Consider the following 20,573-nt stretch of genomic DNA (forward strand, 5'->3'; position numbering starts at 1 on the left):
AATCAGTATTTAAAACATAACATTGCTCTCAACTATCAGAATATCATAGGAATTCAGAAGGCAATTAATCAATGGGTCTTCCACGCAACTGTATTGTAAATGTTTAAACTATACTGACCCCTGGTGTCTAAATTGTGAAGCAGAGAGTTTTCAACTGTTCGCTCCTTTACTTCACACAGAAATAAGAGAAAATGTGTCAGCACCGAAACAAATGTAGAATTCTAATTAAGCCGGGCATAAAACCTGAGTTCCACACTTTGTTTAGAACTCTTCAGAAAATATTTGAAATTATTTCTCTCTTTCTTTTAAAATATCACCATAACTAGTTGGCTATAACAAGACAAATGTGCATTTATTTAAGATGTTGTCTTTATCTCTGAATTTTTTGTGATTGATTTGTTAATCTGGGTTTTTTCTTGACTTTTGGTAGAAGCTTCAAACAGGGTAGGAAATTGTGATGTTGCCAGAATAAATAAAACAATGTAATTTTTCATGTGTATGATATTAACTAAACACATAACTGTATTTCAATTTGTGAAATACTATCGAGTACCCACAAGGCTGTGCTATTGACTAATTTCTGAGCAACAGAACAACAGAAGATTAGAATATGAGCCTGCAGCTCATAGAACAGACAGACAGTGTAGGCTACAGTGTTCACACTCAGGAGGGTAGCATCTGTGTTTACATTACTCAATTACAGTAAAACCAATTTGAAGTGTTTCCATGAGCTCCTTTTCTCCTACTGAGACATAAATCAATATATTGGTACAATAGGTTTGAACCAATATGTTTTATAGGTGCAAACCAATAATTGTAAGTGCCAACACCAACAACTTTGCAAAATAAATAAATAAATTTTAAAAATGTTGAGAATAGTGCTATATTTGGGGCCAATAAATCAATGCAAGGACTCCTTGTTAAAAACACTGAAGGTACTTATTGATTCTGGCTGCATGTAGCCCATAAGGTTTTGCACAGTGTTTCTGCTTTATCAGAATCAGAATCAGAAATACTTTATTGATCCCAGGGGGAAATTGCTTTCATTCCAGGTGCTCCATGTATACTCAAAAAAACAGGTTAGAAATATAAAATAAGGTAAAGTAGTAAGAGTAAAATGAAAATAAAACCTAATAAATTCTAAACATAATAAACATTCATGTTGATTATGCTGATGTATGCTGATTAAATTTTCATATTAATGCTTATGTACTTTTATTTAGTATCAAAGTACTAATATTTCCTGGTAAACTGTTAAATTTACTGGATAGCTCCCTCATGTGTGACCACACTCCCAGCAGCAGTGTGCCGCTGCCCCCTCTGCGTTACTATCAGTGGGCTGCACCAGTCAGAGCTGCGCAGGCGCAGTGAGTGTGCGGGCGCAGCTTCGCCGTGGTTTCGGTTGAGCATTCTTGGCAACGTCTCGCTCGGTGAACAGGCAGCCGACCGTCGGACAACGACTGTGTCCTCAATGTCTGGAAAATTATTTTAGCGGAGTAAGAGCTGAGCGGAAACACAGAGGCAGCGAGAGATAAGGTGAGTGCTCTTTAGGTTTTTCTCTCAGTAGTTTCATTTGAACAGCGGGGGGGGGTTTATTTAAAAGCGCTCAAAAGTGACGAGTGAACTAAACGTTAGCGAGCAAAGCAAACACCGAGGCAGCCGAGCAGACCCCAACTTCAGTCAATGTACAGAGCAGCGGCTTTTACTACGGCTCAGCCGTTAGCCTGAGTCCCACCTGGAGTCGCTTACACCAGCCCAGTGCTCCGCTCCTACCTCCGGCCATTCAGCAGAGTACATATACAGCCTCAATCACTCCAAATGTATTAACTACAACATATTCTACAACCTTCTCGATCATTAAGCTCCCACTGCGCATGCTCGATGGGCTCTGCAGACTTCGGATTTGTAGTTTTTCGTACCTGAGTTAATCACAGTTGTGAGGGCCAAGAGAAAAACGGTAAAACTACAAGTTCCAGACAATAGGAGCTTTGTTTGGGAGATGAGCTAGCCAGCTAGTTAGCCTGGACGAGCTTTGAATTTCGAGTAGTTGTGCTGCAATCGGAAGTTGCCTCGGCTGGAGATTTGTTTCAGTACGGGCTGCGTGGAAAGTATTGTGGCTGTAGGGTCAAATGCGTTATTTCGGGTAAAGGGGTTCCAGCAGTAGTTGTGCCGTCATAAGATGTGCAACATGTTTTAATTGTGGTGCATAAAGGAGGATTAATCGTGCTACTGCGTGTGTGGACATGCAGACTGCTCTGTTGTCAAAAGATGTGTGTGTGTACAGTGTGCAGGATACGTGTAGCATATATATGTGTGTGTGTGTGTGTTGTGCAGTGGAGTGTGTACACTGAATGGGAGGTGATGATGCCTCTCCCTTTCATTGAGATCCCCCGTGCTGCTGTTGTATTCCCCTGCCCAGAGGAAATGACACGTCGAGGATCAGGATGATGGATCTGTCGGGCTCCAGCAGCAGAGCATGGCAGCACTGCACATATTCTCGGCATCATTTGCTCTGGTTGCCTCCCATCTGGAACTAATGGAATAATAATTACCTGGGAAAGCGTGAGAATGATGTTCAGGGGTCTTAAACCTGGTTAGCGTGTTGCTCACCCGCCTGTAGAGCACAAGTGTTGAGCGCAGCACAGCCCACTGTATGAGGTACAGTGGGGAAATCCTGCATTTCATCCTGTCAGTTTGAGTGGGTTGGAATGGAGCCAATACAGCTCTCAATCCAAGTAATAATAACAACATGGGTCTTTGTGTCGTTTACTTTAAAGACAGTACAGGTAATTTATTTTATATTTCCCAACAAGAATTTTCCAAGTTATCCATGAAAATACATTTTACTTTGTTTACAGCATGACATACTGCATTAGTCAATACAGCAGCATGTCCCTGCATGCTGCACTTGATATGTTGATAACAACATGAACTTTCAAAAGACAAAACAAACATTGGATTGTGTACTACACAGTTAGGAGGGATGCTGCCAAAGTTTTGCATTTTGTTCAGGCCTCACAGTTCTAGCACAGGTGTTACTAATAACATTAATGCCCTTCTGGTAAAGTTCCTTATGTCAGTTACAGTGTAACGGGATCTTGAAGTGGCTTAATGGAATTCATCTTATCAGGACTCCACTGCTTTAGAATGGCTCGTTGTCTTCCATTAAAAAAGGCTAGTAATCACTCTAAGAGCTGAAATGTATGTGCATGTAAACAGAATTCATATTCTTCTCCCTGTTAGGCCACTAACATGTCAATAAAACAAGCCCATGCTTGATTTAAAATGTTACATCCAAGTAGACAGTTTGGGTCACATGAAGGTAATTGTGAAAATAGGTGTGCCATATTCATTCATTCACTATAACCTCACCTATAACATTAGATGATAAGTAAGAGTTACTACATTTCAGAAATATTACATGGTTTTAAAACTCTTGCCAGCCCCACAATATATTTTTTAAGGGTGTTGTTACAGTGATATCACATTATCCATGCTTATCTATGCTTATTTCATAACTTTGGAGCCATGTCAGAGAGTTGTAAAGCCCCTCTAGCAGTCAGCTTGTAGTTGGCACTACTGGGTACTAGATAACAATTGCTCACAGTCTGTGATCATCAGAACATCTCATATTTTCTGCTACTTACGTTGGTGTTTCATTGCAAGCAGCTGCAGGAACAAAGACTTCTGTCTTCAAAGGGAGCTGAATGTGGGCCACCTGAGTTATTTTGCCTGTAAACATTTCATTGAATCACAGTGTCTTATCGTGATGGAGGTGACTCATCAGTTGTTGGATTTTCTTTTGCTTTCCTGATTCTTGACAGGGATTTTAGGGAACTTACTCACAAGCATACAATCATAGTCATCTGTTTGGAGAACAATACAATCATTCCAAGATCAGCCCTTGTGATTTTTTCTTTCAGGCAGCAACAGCTATGTTTTGGCACCACAGAGGGTTGTAGGTCTCCTTCCCAACCACGACACCTTGGCTGGCCTCCTGCTGTTTGTAATTTTAGAACACAAAGTTTTCTTGCCAGGTTTCTTTTTAATCCTTCAAGGCTTTTTAGTTGAATAAAGGTTAATAGAAAGACAAAATTGTGTGTTTTCACAGCATGGTGAAGAACACACACATCCATCACGATGATAGGTGTATCCTGATAGGTCGCAGAGAGGGAGGTGAAAACCTTTAGGCTACGAATACCATCTGGTCTATGTCAGGGTCCAGAGTGACGACTGTGTTTGTGTTGTAACGGGTAGCACTGTCTTTAACTTGAACTTAAAGTTCAGCTCAGCTGGCTCAAAGTAGGCTGACGTGCCTTGTGCAGGCTACTGATATTCATTTCTTATTGACATTTTAAACTGCTCTCTCTGTTTATTGTTGGTCCATAATCATCGTTGTAGACCTTGAACCAACTGTGATGCAGTTAAACCTGTTTGGCAGTTGATCTGAATGCGTGATCACACCTGACCTCCCAGCTGGGGTGAAAAACAGCTAGGGCATTAATTGACTGGTCAATAGATATTTATTTTGGATTACAAATTTAACTCTTTGTAAGAGATTATAGTGTTGAGATAAACTCTTCACTTCAGGCAGACAAACATTAGCATGTCCATCCTGTCCAATTGTCATGTTTACATCTCTCCTGATTGGTGCTGAACTCCATTTGACCCAGGAATAAGTTCCAAAGCCAGATGTTAGTAAATCTGATATGATTTGTTTGGTCTGGTGTGAAAGTGATACAACGGGAAGAAACAAAATACATAAATTATACTGCAACATTTAAAAACAGTGTAATAATATAAACAAATTAAAATAGATTTAATAAAGATTATAAATCAGTATAATGTAGATGTTAAAATAACATTTGACTTGTTTTACAACAGTCAGGGAGAGCAGAACAGAAACCAAGACTGCACTGTGTGGGCGAGAGCAAGTGTGCATGCACAGAGAACAAAACATGATATTACTTGTGATGTAATGTCTTATAGTTTATAAAATGCTGTGGTCGAGTGTGCGTTCAGTAGGCCTGCATCAGAGTGCAAGTATACAATTTATTACTGCATTAGACCACCAACAGTATTTCAGTCCCTCCCCCTACTCTCTTTGATGTATTTGTCCTCCCTCGAGAGTCTTATCCATAAGTCAGCATGCATGACAGTGTCAAGAGGTTGGAGATTTACAGAAAGATGGCCACACTGTGTTTCTTGAAATGAGTCTGCTTTATGGCCTTCTGTGCCGCTATAAAACATTTGATAGGTAGGCAGTTGATCTATCGAGCCTGCCTCACTTCTCACTCCCTCTGAGGTCAAATTCCCTCAAGGTGTTGTTTACCAATCTGTGTCTTCTTCTTCTCAGGGAAGAGGATGAATCAGAGAATCACAGCCCTGAGTGTGAATGTCCATAACGCGCTTGTGTTCGGCTCATAGCTGAAGATTACTACACATATAGTGGTCTTCACAGTTTAGCTAACAGAAGAGAATAGGCTAAGTCCTAGGCTACATCCTTTTTTTCTCTTTGCTGGATATGTTTTACTAGGGTAAATATAGCCTGTTAGTTTTAGCTCGAGGATAAACACAGATGTTATGGAGGCCTTTTCTTGCCACAGGTTGGCCTGCATCCTCCCTGTGGTCAGAGTTGGTAGCAGAGGAAGTGAGTGAGAGAAAAAAAGGCCTTGCCGTCCATCCACAAAATACTCAACTAGTGTTACTGGACTTAACACTGAGCAGGGTTATAAGGGAGACATTTTGACCGACTGACAAAGTGCTATGCATAAAGAGTGATTTACATCCACCTATATATGTCTGTCTATTAAGCATTGAAAGGCCACTCCACATATTTACAAATGCATATTGCCTTTCAGAACCTGTACTTAGCTCTGGCAGTGCTTGGTGAAATAGTGGAGATGTTGAAGATTTTCCATTATAACCCAGATCTGACTGTTTGAGTTATTTCTGAATTCTCACACTGAATCCAAAGCCATGGGGGGTAGGAATTTCTGCAGTAGCTGGCTATAGGCCTGCTTTGTCAATGAGCAGTTCTGAGTATGCTCATCTTTATACCAATAAGACATCTCAACTGTTACTTTTCCTGTCTTTGCAAAGTTTCTGACAAAGAAAAGTGCTGATGACGGTAAGTGGTGCTACTGTGCTGTGCTGAGAGACTGTTGTGATAATGCTTACAGCACAAATCATGTGTTTTGTCTCCAAGGAACAGGATTTGTTCTAGAGATTTCCAAAGCATTGACATTCCCATTAATTAATATGAATTGTCATGGAGCTGAACGGAGTGTCCAGCAGCGTCTTCTGTAATGCCTTGATTCTAATTCCTTCTTGTGTCTTGGAAATCAAATTTGTTGCCTCATTTAAAGTGAAGCACGTGTTGTTACACCTGCTTCATATTTGTCTCTATCTGAAGCTTCAGACATGGGGTTGACAGGTGTGTGTATTTGTGTGTGTGTGTGCGCGTGTGTTGCCACAAAGAACTCTTGTCATACACTAGCAAGGCAGACATGTTCTGGAAACAGGAAATCCTGAATGAATGGATAGAGAGACAGCTGATTCTGTCTCCATCTGCCTTTTATGTACTGCGAAGGAGTAAATTAACCTTGTGTGCCCTGCTTTCACATGAACTTAAACATCATACACACCTGTCATGTCATAAGCTGCTATTTGTTTCACTGTGAGCTGCATCCTAAAACAGTTATAGTTTATTAAACATTTGTTTTTTCAAGCAAAAATATAAACCACTTCTGAGTGACTGAAATGGTCAGCTTAAAGACATTGACAAGACAAAACTGAATGTGGATGTCCTGTATTTAGCTCTGAATATCTATGTTGTCTAAATTACTGACAAGGCTGCAATGATCAAGCCCATTATGCCCAACAGTGAGTCAGTTCTTCACAGTGACAAATGTGTGAGTGACTGCATTTCTTTTGCTTCTGTCTGTAGTGCAATAAACATCTTTTGTAGCCTTTAGGCACCTCATGAAAACTGTCATGTGTATTTCATTTGGTGGTGTTCTCAGCCTGTTTGCTCCTTCTGTGCTGCATGTGGGGGTCAAGCTGTTGGACAGGAAGTGAGCGTGCGTTGTGGAGGACACAAATGTGTAATGGAGATGACTCTTGTTGTGAATCAGGCTTTAGGCATCAGAGAGAGAAGTGGCCCTACATCGTTATGTCAATAAAACAAATGACCAGTTCACAGGATGTGAGTAAAAACATTCCTTTCAAGCTCACAGTTCATCTTCAGCTACCAGCTGATTTCCTGAACTTTTTTTTCCCCCCTTGCATTGTTGGGATAGTTTAAGATCAGTTCATCATAGTTTCCACAGAGGAACCATGCTGCTTCCAACTGACTGTTGTAAAAATGGTTGGACAGAAGGGCGTTACGCCAAACACCATCAGGAAACATGTAGATAGATTTGCATGTTTCCCCATCGGTCTTTCGCTCAGGATGTTTTGCTTTCAACGACCTGCATATCCTTTAAAAACAAAGCCAGACAGGCAAGCATGCACACAGGACCCGTGCATGTGTGTGGCTATGTGTCTGTGTGCAGATGGGTCAAAAATAGTTTTAATATTTATACTTCTTTCTGTTTTATTTGTTTTAATGCAAAAACATAAAAAGTCTTATTTTTGCAGTAAAAGATACACACATATTCATGGTCATTTCCTTCTCTATTTTCACAGCTTAATTCTCAGCTATGACTGCTTACTGAAGACCCATTGTTTTAATGCTAATTGAGTATAGCATGCGGTCATTCCATGAATACCTCTTGTCCCAGTTTATTATGGTACTGTATCAAAATGTGCATTTTTTTTCCTTGCTCATATCCAAATCAGATTTGATACTTGGATGGAGGTTATTTAGTGGGCTATTTCCACATAGGTCCATGGGGTCTGCCCTGCTCAAAGAGGGTATGGTATGCTAATGTGTTTATACTGTTATTGAGGCAGAGCAGTGTAGACAATACACTAAGATAAGTCTGTTCTTTGAGAGGGACGTGAGGGGATTTCTGACAAACATTCCGTACACAGCTGTTCTGTTTTGTGGCCTTTTAAAACCCTGTCAGATATGTATCTTGGCAGCATTGTGTGCTTACAGCACAGCTATAGAATGAAACATTTTATAATTCTCAACATTTTATGCATCCACTACAGGCTTGACCATCTCCCCGTTCTTGGTAATAACCCCAGAAAAACCTCTTGGGATATGTGCACAGTGCATTTTGCTGGTTTCTGTTTGACTTTTACAATAAAGTGTCTTAAATGTAGAGTTATTATATGGACATAATTACATTAGGCAGACATCTGCACTGACACTTCTATAGTTTCCTTCAAAAACAGGTTCTGTTTCAGCTGAGTACATGCATCTGTTTTTAGCTTTTTGCTAAGCCTCTCACAGATGTTTCCCAAGCTACTATGTGAAAACTTGTATACCCTCAAGTGCCATTTGTCTGATTAAATTAGTAGATTTGTAATTAGCTTAGCTACTACCACCCATTGAAACACTCGGTATTGTAATGCTTGGCTCTCTGTTTTTAATCCACTCCACACTGCAAAGCTTGGATTTCAGATCATGGACTGCAGAGCTCTAAGGAATTGATGACACATGTTGATTTGTGTCTTTTGTTTCAGGGTTTAATATCAGAAGCATCAGTTATTAATGTAAATGTAAATGTTGTTGTAGTCGAAGGCAACTTAACTGTTCCATAGGAGTAGGCCAGAGAGCAGTGGAGGTGAGAAGGAAATGACAGAAGTTTGGGTGTTTCTTTGCACACCACCGTAGGCAGTTATCATCGTGGGAGAGGAGGAGACGGATGAGCTGATAAATTGCACAACAGGGAGGATGGATAGGAGGACAGAGACAAATAGGCTGAAAGGGGGGGTCTGTTGCAAGAAAAAAAGCCTGTTCATTTCCTTCCTTCTCCTCTTTCACCTCCTTGATTTGTCCTCCCTTGTCTGTCTGTTTTCCCCATGACCTCTGCAGCTGGGTTCTGATTAGATAACCGCCTAGTTCAGTGTGTCAGGTAAGGCTTTAAAGGAGAATTTATAATGATGACCACAAGAAAGGAGAAGAAGAAAACCTAATGGAAGTGAGTGACCATTAAGTGTGAATGTGATACAATCCCCCCAGAGAGAGGTGGGAGCCTGGGAGAGAGAGCAAGGGTGTATTGTGTGTGTGAATCTAGGGAGGAAATGCACAGTCTGTTGTGTGGTTGTCTCTGGAGAGAGTGTGTATGTGAAGCGAATCTCCTCTTGCTGTAATGGGAACAGTTAAGAAGAGAAAAGGTTTAAAATAAAAGAATGAGGAAGGACACAGTGGATATTTTGTCTCTACGCTGCTTGTGTGTTTGGAAGGTCACAGTTATCACCAGTCCCCGGTTGAAAGTTGCTTGACCCACTTTGTTGCCTAAAGGCACTTACACACCCACAACACCTCCCTCCTCCTCTGTCTCAGATATGCACTTAGACAACTTCTCCCAGACTTGAACTCTGTCACTGCTGCTTAGCCCACACACCTCAATGCACACATGGCTGTATCCATTAAGCACATTTCTGCCATGTGAGCCACTGTTTTCCTCTAACATGCATACAAATATATACTCAAATTCACAGTTGTCTTAGAGGGCTGTGTTTTTCCAGTATTCCCCATGTCTGGGTTTGACTGGAATATTGGCAGTCCCATGGAAAGCCTCCATGCTGTTGAGTTTTTCCATTCTCTCCCAATTAATAAAGGAATAGTGTAACATTTTGGAAATTCTTGTGCCGAAGGTTAAATAAGGAGACAAATCCAACAGGCACAGAATAACTGTGTCAAAATAGGCATTCTGCATATTTCCAAACATTTTCACACAAATGTTTTTTTAAGCTGTTTTTATGCTTTTCCTACATGTTATCGAATTTTCCCACTACTTTTAAACAGTCAAATATCTTCACTCCACACCATAGTTGTCATAGCTGTAAATTGAAAACAAGTAGGCCAGTGTATGCTTTTGTGAGCACATGTGTAGCTCAGTGTGGGTGCACATGCAAGTGTGAGTGCGCGCCTGGCTGTAGGACCACACCCTGGACTCACGCCACACTTTAAAACCGAACAGAGAGAAATAAAAGAGAACTTCTGGATGGATTCAGCTTGTTGTGACAGCACTCTGCACTAGTTTGGGCCAGGACGGTGATAACTCTGGATTGCGTTGTGAAGAGTAAGCAAAGTGGCAGCCTTGCCAGCCTTCACGCCAGTCTTGCTCCTGCAGCTGCAGCCATGCTTGAGAAACGAAACGATGATGGTGATCCGTCAGTACAGTCCCTCTGTTGGAGTTTTATTTGAAGCTGGCTGGACACACCTTCTACTCGGTTGTTATTACTGGCCAAATTCCACTTCAGAGATGCCGCTGTCGGTCCAGATGCCTGAGATAGTTTTGAGGGGCTGAGACCTCTATCAGCATGTAAAACTCCCCTCACTTCCCCTGTGTGATTGATACTATGACCTGAAATTAACAGGCATTCATGAGTTATCCCAGCATTAAAACATCTGCTGGTTCAACAGGAATGAGGTTTAAAGTGGCACAGACACTGACCTCTGGATTTTGAAGGCAATGCATTAGCAGACCTTTGGTCAGATCCCGTGTCTCCATTTAGCTGTGTATAATGGGATGTTCATATGTGCTAGTCAAGGACACACACATGCACAATACCACTGTGAGTTGAAAGGAACCACACCTTGCTGCTGTAATCCTCTTTTGGTCGAGACAAACCCCTCTATGTAATATCTTCTGAATAGAAAGTTAACCTGTTTGTACCACCTGCCAGTGCTTGGCAGAAGCAACCAAATCCAGCACCCAAAGACTGGCTTCCCTCTCACAGTATAAAGGATATGTTTTTTTAATTATCTTAGCCATATTCTACATGTGTTTGAAATGTTTACACCCTCTTGCAGACCTCTTTAAGAGTAAATCTAACCCTATGAGTACAGGTGGCTGCTGCTTCATCCTCTCACTTGTGACTGGGATCATACTGGGATCAGCAGGCTTGGACAGCTGCATACAATGCAAAAAAAAACCTCACAATTATTGCTATACTACTTTTAGCTCTACTTGAAGGAAGCAGTTCTTACATGCACACAATTTTTTTTCTACATTCGACACTGACAAACATTTTTTTCTAAGTCTGGGCAGTATGCCTCCCAAATTCTTTAAAAAACTGTACAGATGTGGGTGGTGACAGACCTCTTCACTCAGCCTCTTTAAATTCAGCGGCCGTTTTGGAGTTACAGTGCATGTTCGCAGATGGTGCCTTTGTAGCTAGTGGCCATGCACACTCAACAAATTGGTAGGCACAAGACCTATGATGAATTTTACCCTTGAACACTCTTGGAATGTTGCTGTCTTTGTACAACTTAAAGCAGCCGGAAGAAGCAGCGTCCTGCTTATTGTAAACTGATGCTATAGAGATACGTGTAGCATTTCACTATGACATAAAGGGAGCCTGACTAAGCATCTAAATGTGATGAGTTGGCTGTGAGGGTGAGTTGGTGGTTGCAGGAAGTTCTAATCGGGCTGGTAAAAATCAGAATCGTAGCATTTCTCGATTACTAAGTTGATTAAAAGGAATCCAAGGATCCAAAGCATGAGTAGGCACATACGCATGCATTTTAACAAAGTGTTGTCTTTTGAGAACTTACTTCTGCTGCCATTTGCTTTGGTTTACTTTCCCTGCCTGATGGCTGCTTTCTTTTCTCACAGCGTCAGTTTGTACAGTGCTTTCTGCAGCCTTGTGTGTTTCAGCTGAGTCTCAATGGAACTACTGTACTCTGTTTGCTCTCCTTAGTCAAAGTCCTGCGGGCAAACAGTGCCTTGTCTCTCTGGGGCCTGGGACTCGACTAGGCCTGCTGAGCTACAATACTACAGTTTCTCCATAGAGTAGACTCATGTTACCACAGTGTCTGGCTACTGACACTTTGTGAGAAGTGGGGGTGTATGTAGTCGAGTGTGTGTGTGTGTGTGCCTACAAGTGTTGCATAGGAATTCAGTGTGCACAGTCTGCACACACAACAATATGTCATCACAAGAGGAGTTGGAGAAAGGAAGAGGAGGAAGCATGAGACATTTTGGTAGGTGTGAGTGGAAGAGCAGCATACCCTTGTAAAAGAAAGATGCTAGGTCACCATTGTGTTTTAAGTGGAACCTAATGCACGGTTAAAGTTGCATGACCACATTTGGTACACGTCTTTTCTATTTAATCCAACCCCCTCTACTCTTGTATCTCAAGTATTCTGTGGGACCTGATATTGCTCCCCTCAGCTGGTGCTGGCAGACAGAAGGAGAAGGAAGGAGGAAGAGGGAGGAAGAGGGAGGAAGAGAGGGAGACTGGAGCGATTATGAGACTTGGGGTGTGCTTTAACCCACTTAGCACACCATCTCAGGGTCTCCTGCCAAAATAGTGAGCTTAGTGCTTTAAATCCTCTTCCCAGAGTGAACTGATAGTTGAGTTGCTTGCAGCTGCTCTCTGTCTTACTGCCTAAAATGTTATCAGTTTTCACCCTCCCTATAATTTAAGGCTACTCGTATCAACATGATGGTTTTATTTCTTCTAATTTGATTGTGTACTGTCCATCTCGCAATGATTTATTGAGAGCTGTGAAACAGTTTCCTGCTCATAAACCCACTAGCAAAATAAGTGTGGTTGAAGTGAGTCTCCCTATTGGCCCCTCAGCTATCACAGCCAGTCAGCCAGCGTGTTTATTTGCCCCCTCCAGACCGGTTTGTGTTGGGATGGCCTCTGCCCCAGGGGTCTATCTGCAGCCCAGTTTGTGCTCCTGTTAGTCCATCCTCTCTGAGCTCTCTGCCAGCATCACATGCCTGTTTCCCCCCCACACTATGCTGGATGCCCTCTCTTAATAAAACAGGCTCATAAGACCACGTTCCTTGCATTCTTCATGTGCAGGCTCCTCACTTGTTTTTTCACATGCATGGGTGGGTTTCACGGAGAACTGTAGACCACAACATTAACAAAGCCAAATTTTACACAATGCTTTTAGTGTGGACGAATGTTCTTGGAGGTTATTAGCAGCTTTTGATTCAACATTGAAAGGACTCTTTAGTGCAAGTGGTGGTGCAAAGGGAGGAGTAGAGGTAGAGTTGGGTGGGGGGCTGGAGGGCAGGAAAGGCTGATTCAGTGGTGGGGGTGCATTGTTGGAGCAGCAGCCCTGTCAGTGTGGGTTTATGTCTAGACTCCTCCCTTCCTTCAAGCACAGAGGAGTCATGGTAGAATTCGGGTCAGCCATACTCCCTCATTTGCAAGCCAGTCCTTATTCTCTCCCCTCCTCCCCAAACAAACAATCCTTCTTATGTCTGCCATCTTTCTTTTTCACCCTCTCATTTATATCATTTAGTCTAATTTCTTCCTCTGTTTTCTTTTCCTAATGCCTTTTCTCACCCTTTTCCTAGTCCTTCATACCCTGTGGCGGGGAAAAGAAGAGGACAGGGAGTGATGTATAATTAACAAAGGCTGATTCTAACACTGAAAGGAAGAGCTGTCTGGAAGAGTCTGTGTGGAGGGGATTGTGAACAATTTGGGCTTTTTATTCAGATTATCAGATAGATGCTGAATAAGGAAAAAAAACATGCAGATGAGGCACAGTGATTGATGTGCATCTAAAAGCGGTTGTGTGGCTGTTTTTTAATGCAGGTTTGGTCAAGGCTAAGCTGCTTAGACATGGCAGAACTCCACTTTAAAACAGCCTACAGTATGGTGGTGGCATGTAGTTCAACTCTGCACAGATACTCTGATGGGTTTGGGCAACCATGAAGACTGGTTACCATCTCATAAAAGGTCTTTCTCAGAAGAAGAATGTACCATCTCTGGTGTAGTTATTGCATTATCTAGTTGACATTTTTGTTCAAGGATGGCAGTTGGAAGAGGGAATGCAAATGACAACCAAAACTAATTCCAAAGAAGTTCTCTGAAGCTGTATGCCAAGTCCTGGCACAGTTTGTTTGTTCAAACACACGGTTCAATGCAGGTCAATGTTGTGGTGGGAGGGACTGTACAGTTTTTAACCATCTGGGTCTCTTTCCATACCTCGATCAACTGGTACCTCCTCCCAAATGGTAAGATTTATGAGATGGCACTTCTGCATAGCATAAATACTGGTCAAAACAAACTTGCCTGGCACTGGTTTTTGACCTTCATGTGGTCATAAAAGTAAGTATATTATATTATATATTATTGATATATTTCCAAAATGGTTACCAAGTGCTGCACATAGAAAAATTAAAAATCGCAGTAAACTGTAGAACAAATAAAATGAAACATCACAACACCTGTGCATCACTATATTCACATCACAAAGTGGATATAGTGCACGTAAAAACCATACAGACAGTATTTTTTTTTCCTGTGATGTCACTCAAAGGTTTCTGAAATGCCGTTTTGAGTCTTTGTGGGAAGTGTTGACTTTTGTCCTGTTGGCAGTTTCACACTCCACCTAAACGCCAAATGCAGTCAAAGAAACAACCTATAAAAGATCACTCAGCCAGGAAAATGACACTTAGCTTGTTGCTGAAGATATGCCTTGTAAAATGTCTTATAATTTTAAATTTTGTGGAAAAAAGTCTGTTTAAATCCAGATCACAATGAAAATGAAAGCGAAATAAATGGAACTGAAGCACCCAAAGCAAGATTATATCTGCTTTATGGTAACCAAGGATGTGTTGTAACTGTTTGTCTTTATATGAAGGGTTATGAACGGGTTTGCTTTTGTCAGGTTAGTCTTTTTTCTGAGTAGATATCTCCAACTGAGTTTTTCCTTATCTATCTTTGCAAAAACATCAAACCTTCTAAGATATGTGATCTTTATCCACTTAGATAATTTGTTGTCCAGTCTGTCAGCGTGTATCAGTGGCATCTCTGTGGGTTTAGATTAGTGTGTAGGTCCCCCACACATTTGCCAAGTGAGAATCGTGGATTCTATTCCTCTGAGTCAAATTAGAGACATACTGGTTGCAAGTTAACAGAAAATATGATCTTGTTCCAGTCACAGTCTGAATCATTGCTTTGACCTTCCTCATATGTGATGACAGTAATCCTGTTTTCAAAGAAATGTGGAAATGACCATTTCACAGGGAAGAAATAATTGTTCTCTTTATTTTTTCTCTTATTTAATTACTTGTTTTGTTTCTTCCTGACACAGTGAGTAACAGATTGAAACGGGCTGTATAGTTTTGCTACATGGACTACAGTGAATTAAATCCAAGGTGGTGTGGTAGAGCACAGGGGCCAGGCCCGAGCCAACCCTCAGTCAATATTTGACTGTGTTAGTGCCCAGCCACTGGCAAGGGAACAAACTACAATGGTCTAGTGGATTTCTTAGTGGAAAAAAGTTGGAAAGAGGCACAAAGTGTCAGCACCAGTGTGTTAAACCTACTACAGCTGCCACTGAGAATGTGCAGCACCTGTTCCCCATATTCTCCAGGTCTATGTTTATAAAAAGCATCTGAGCAAAACCACAGCACTAAGTGGTTTGTGGGCGGCTGCAGCAGAGGCTTCATTAGATGCTCAAATGTACAGCGTTCCTCTGTAGGTCTGTGTGCTTTAGCTTTGCATTTTGAATTGTTGTTGTGACACATGGACGGCAAACAGCTTGGACACAGGCCACCCAGGGAGAACTGGATGCTCTGCCATGTGGTTTGTCACCTCTTTCCCTTTTCCCCTCTTTCTCTATTTCTGCTCTGTCCATCTGGCAGGGGAAAAGGTAAAATGAGCAGCGACGCACAGCTGGGAAGATCAGCTGCATAGATAAAAAAGAAATGTAATGACAGCAGCAGATAACAAACCTGCCAAGACAAAGTTCAGGATGCATGAAGGTAAAAGTATGTGTGCCGAAACAACATGTAGCACAAAAAGAGACTGATTTCACTTATCAAGCAGAACCTTACGGAGGACCTACACCACTCCCATCACATAACCTTTCACTGACTGTTTGTGTTCAATATCGGAGTGAAGCGGACATTATGGTGCTGTAAGAATGTGGATGTGTTCCTAGTATTTTCTGAATTCACAATATACCATTTTGATTATATAACAAACTTTTATCATCATTCTTGCTTGAAAAATCACCTGACATTTATAAAACCTACAGTTTCTGTTTGTATTAAGTCAGGAGGTCATTGTGTGTGAATGTAGGCTAACATTCTGTTAGTATGAATGCCAAAAAACACTCTTTGTGCAGTGACTCATGCCATAGTGAAACTCGAATGCCTGGTTTACTTAGAGTCATCCTTGCTGTGTTGTGTGCTGCTGTTGGGATGAAGTTGAATTTCCTGTTTTGCGAGGAGTTCCAGCAACCGGCGGCTTTGTTTGGGGGTGAGGATTTGACTGTTTGAACATGTTTACGTGAAGCTGTTTTTAGTGACAGACAAAGAAACCTGCCAATCCATACACAAAAAAATCCTGCTTTTTCACTCATCAACAATGAGATAATCCTAAGATGGTCCTATAACCATAGCTATGTCCGGTGACGTAGGGAGGGGAGGGAAAGAGAAACCACAAACCCATTATAGATTTTCAGTATGGTCTTATGATGGAAGGACCAGTCACTGTTCTTGTGGGCTCTTGTGTGGTATCTCTTTAGCCACTTTAGCCTTGATGTGTAGCTGTATTATTTTATAGGTGTAGGACAAGTCCCACAGTACAGATGGTGTCTCTGCAACTTCCCAGTGCAGAAGTACAAGTCTGGCTTTAGCAAAGCATTGCCTGTGTGTCCCCAGCAGAACCGGGTTTTGCCTAAATATTATCGTATTTAGTTCTCTAGGCAGAGGACCACACAAGACAACTGTAACTGGATTTGATTATGTACTTCAAGCAGTAACATTGCTGCCACACAGCTCAGACTGTAACATGTTTGTCAAAATTGTAGACAATACTGCAAAGATGGAAAAACCCCTTTAAACATCACTCCAGTTTCCTTTGTGGTTAAATGTGGTGGAACCTGTTGTCCCCATCTTGGCAGTACCTGACTTGTCTTAAGTTAACTATAGACACCAGGATGTTTATTACACTTCTTATCCAAAAGTAGCCATTTGAGCAACTGTAATGTTTGCTACTGTGTAGTGATGTTTTTTAGCCCAGACTGTTACAAATTGCTTCAAATGCTTGATTCTGTCATAAAGAAACAGCTGGTCCCCTACATCTTAGATTCATTTGGTAGTTGTGCTCTGCTGCATATTTTTTCATTACTACAGCTTAAATACAATGTAATGAAACTAGTGTGGGTTAAAATTGTTCTAAATTGACTTATAGTACAGTTTGATCATTTTTAAAAGTATTAATAGAATATCTGTTGGTGATTCCGTTAAAGTAAATAAAATCTATGCTGTGCTGTGTTACATTCTTCATGATTGATGTTGTTTAAGTACGTAATAAGCTTACCAAATTTTAGTCTTAGAGAATTTTCACTCAGGCATTAAAAACCTGCCTGAGCGGCTGTGAAAACGCAGAGGATCGTATTCTTGGGGTTCCCCTCCTTGTATTTTCCATGTTCACTGCCTGTATTTCCAGTCCAACATTTCAGAGTCTGCCACTCCCTCACCTCCTCTGAATGGCTTTCTGTGGTAGAAAGCTAGCTGATCCCAGAAATTTCTCACCATCGTAGCCACAGACACACTCAAGAGTCTACAGTGACAGACATGACTCAAGCTACATATTTAGCTATGTGGAATTGCATTTTTTCCCCTGAATTTTTAGGAAAAATTTTAAACTTAGAGCTCATGGAAGCAAGAGTTTGGAGTTGAGCAGCTAAGATCAGTTTGTTTCTTCTCTGCCAGACACTGTGAAGACACACTGACAGCTTTCTATCTCATAATAAGTGAGTCTTGGATTTCAGCTGCAAATTTTTGGAAATCTAGGAACCTTTATACAACGTCTTTACCAGTTGGTAACTTTCTGTGTCCTTGTTCGAGAGGAGAGGGAGGAAAGTGAGGACCAAGGGAATGGTGGATGTGTTTTTAATTTCCTTTTCGCCTGCTGCTGTTGCTGCTCTGCTGCCTCTGTCTCCAGTCTCTATGTTAGATTGAAGGGGTCTGTGTCAGAATCACCGCAGGACAGGGTGGGGGGATGCCACTGGCCCAAATGCAGCCGAGGAAAGGTTGAATAAGGACATGAAAGTGATATTTAAAAGGCAAGGCCAGCTGGTTGTACTGCACAACTTCCATTTTCTTGCTTCTGTAGTTACTGTGTGTATCTACATCTCTATAACCAACATTTCAGCTGTTGTTCAGGCTTATTATTTTCACCATTAGTTCTGCTGTTCACATCTAGTTATTTTCTTCCTTTTTTGTAACAAACAATGAACTTTAAATTTGTTCTGCTTTCTGGCAGTTTATGGTTCTGACATTTACATTATAATAGATCTGCCCTCATGCAAATGCAGTGGGTAAATAGGCTTTAGAGGCTGTGTACTTTGTACTTTTGTTTTTTTTTGGCATATAAGCGCATGATAATGACTACATGGAAATCGTCCATTAATTGTTGCAACACCAAGTAATGTCAGATTGGGAAGACGGATTGCTTTGGTGCATTTGGCCCATAGAATTCACTATAATGACATCACGTGAAGTCAATTTGACCTTTATTTTCTTTCAATCGTTATTATTATTCAACGTTGGAAAATAAATCTTAATTTGCATCGTTGGTGTGGTTAAAAAAAGAATCAGGCTTGCTGTCAGTATTGGTTCTCTGCATTACAGCTGACTGCCTGGTACAAGCACACATATTTTAACCATGCTATGATCATAACGGGGCCGTGAGGTGTAAGGGCCAGTGCTGCCTACACATCCTGTCACATTTTACACCATCATTGGAATCAAGGTGAACTTCGGCTGACTCCACCTTGCAGCTGCACTTTGAACTTGATAGTGCATGAGATGAATTTAAGTCCTGTCCCTGCATTATACAGGTCGGTACTTGGCTTTCTTATTTTATAAAGTACATCTTCAGCAGTGCGTATAAAAGGCACATTTAAAACTTGACTTCCATTCTCCCTTTCCCTGTCACCAAGAACATTTGCTCTCAGAAATATTCATATTCAGCAGCTGTTAAGCACTTTTTTGTTCCGAGATCAATTTGACCTTACAGCATTACATTCACAATAGGCCAGCCCGTTCCCACACTTTGTTTGGCCTAACCGCTGACTGTGGTAGAAAACCAGTTACAGTACAAACTGTCTGCAACAAAAAACCCAAGGGAGTTCATCATTTCACAGGCATCAGAGGAAGCGGCAGGCACCATTATCTCTATCTCTGACCATTATCTTTGAGCCCTGCCACACTCTCTCTCTAACAGCTGAACCTATCTAGGCCATACTGCTGCACAGATACTGGGTGGAGGCTCATAGTTTTCAATATCAGACTGGAGCATGACTCTGCTGTAAATCATGTTGTCATCACTGATTTTCAAGTGTAGTGACATTTTCTTAGCCACCTACAAACTCTGGCTTCCAGTCTGTGAGACGGTGGCTGAAGGGAAAAATGATCTGCAGCAGTTACGTTTGTCGCTGAGAGTTCATGTGTCCCTTTGGGAGCTCACAAAGTCTTAGTAGAATAAGGTCTTAACTGCGTCTTCTTTCAATGGCACTATTCATGGAGGAAGAATCAAACAGTGAGAGGCATGGTGAGGGAGAGAAAAATACTGACTGGATTTGTGTCGGAGGCCCTCTTTGTTGGAATACACTGTAACCCCACCACACACACACCCCTTGACCCTGTGCTCTTTCTCTATTGTTGACGCGTCATGTGGAGTAGATTCCAGAAAAGAGGACACCAGTGTCACTTCTCATTAATCAGGCATATTAAAGAATCGACTGATGGGAATGTCACTCAAGATCCTCCCTTATATTGAAAAGGGGGCATGTGAACCTTTATTTTGAGATGTGGTTATGCTTTACATTTTTAGCAGCTTCAGAATTAATCCATTAAATGATCAAATAAGGAAGAGAGGAGGCCTTTTTTTTTTTAAATTGCTGTGCAGCTTTACCTGAATGCTGGTTGTCAGACTCGGCTTCCCAGAACACAGGAGAAGTTTGCTTGGTAATCATCTTAAGTTTGATACATTTCGTGTCAATCAGTTTTTAGACGGATTGTTTTTGTTTCAAGGAGCAGAGCTCTGTACATCACTTCACAAGTGGAGATCAATAAGATATTGTCAGTAATCAGTCACTGTATGTGTTTGTCTGAAAGGAGGAAACACTGAGTCCAGTTGTTAGCGTTTCTATTCCTTCCATAGAAATAGAATGTTGCCAGATCCCGTATCCGCCTTAAACACCCCTTTTGGCTCATTTCTATGCCTGGGTTGATTAAATAATCTGTTTTTAGTGGAGTGCACAGAGGAATGCGCTTTAGGAATTTTTTGTGATTGAAGCTTACCCCATGCTTGACTCTTGCTGATCTGGTCACTGGCTATAGTGAGATGAACTCTTAAGTCTGTTGCTTGGCAGGGAGGCCAGACAGGGTCGTTTTTAAATGAGAGCTTACATCTGTTTTTGCACGAGCGACACAGTCTATACCCCAGGGATTGGGTAG

At 41.4% G+C, this 20,573-nt stretch overlaps 1 protein-coding gene across 2 annotated transcripts in view; it reads left to right on the forward strand.

Annotated features, from left to right (window-relative positions):
- Positions 1-1,397: 1,397 nt before the first annotated feature.
- The window catches only part of sipa1l3 (signal-induced proliferation-associated 1 like 3), a 54,923-nt gene continuing 35,747 nt past the window's right edge, over positions 1,398-20,573 (forward strand). For both annotated transcript variants that reach the window (XM_028418792.1, XM_028418793.1), the window contains exon 1: positions 1,398-1,536. The gene's annotated coding sequence lies outside the window, so the exon portion shown is untranslated. The remainder of the gene's footprint in view (positions 1,537-20,573) is intronic.

The sequence above is a fragment of the Parambassis ranga genome, chromosome 13, assembly GCF_900634625.1.
Source record: "Parambassis ranga chromosome 13, fParRan2.1, whole genome shotgun sequence".
Lineage (NCBI taxonomy): Eukaryota > Metazoa > Chordata > Actinopteri > Ambassidae > Parambassis > Parambassis ranga.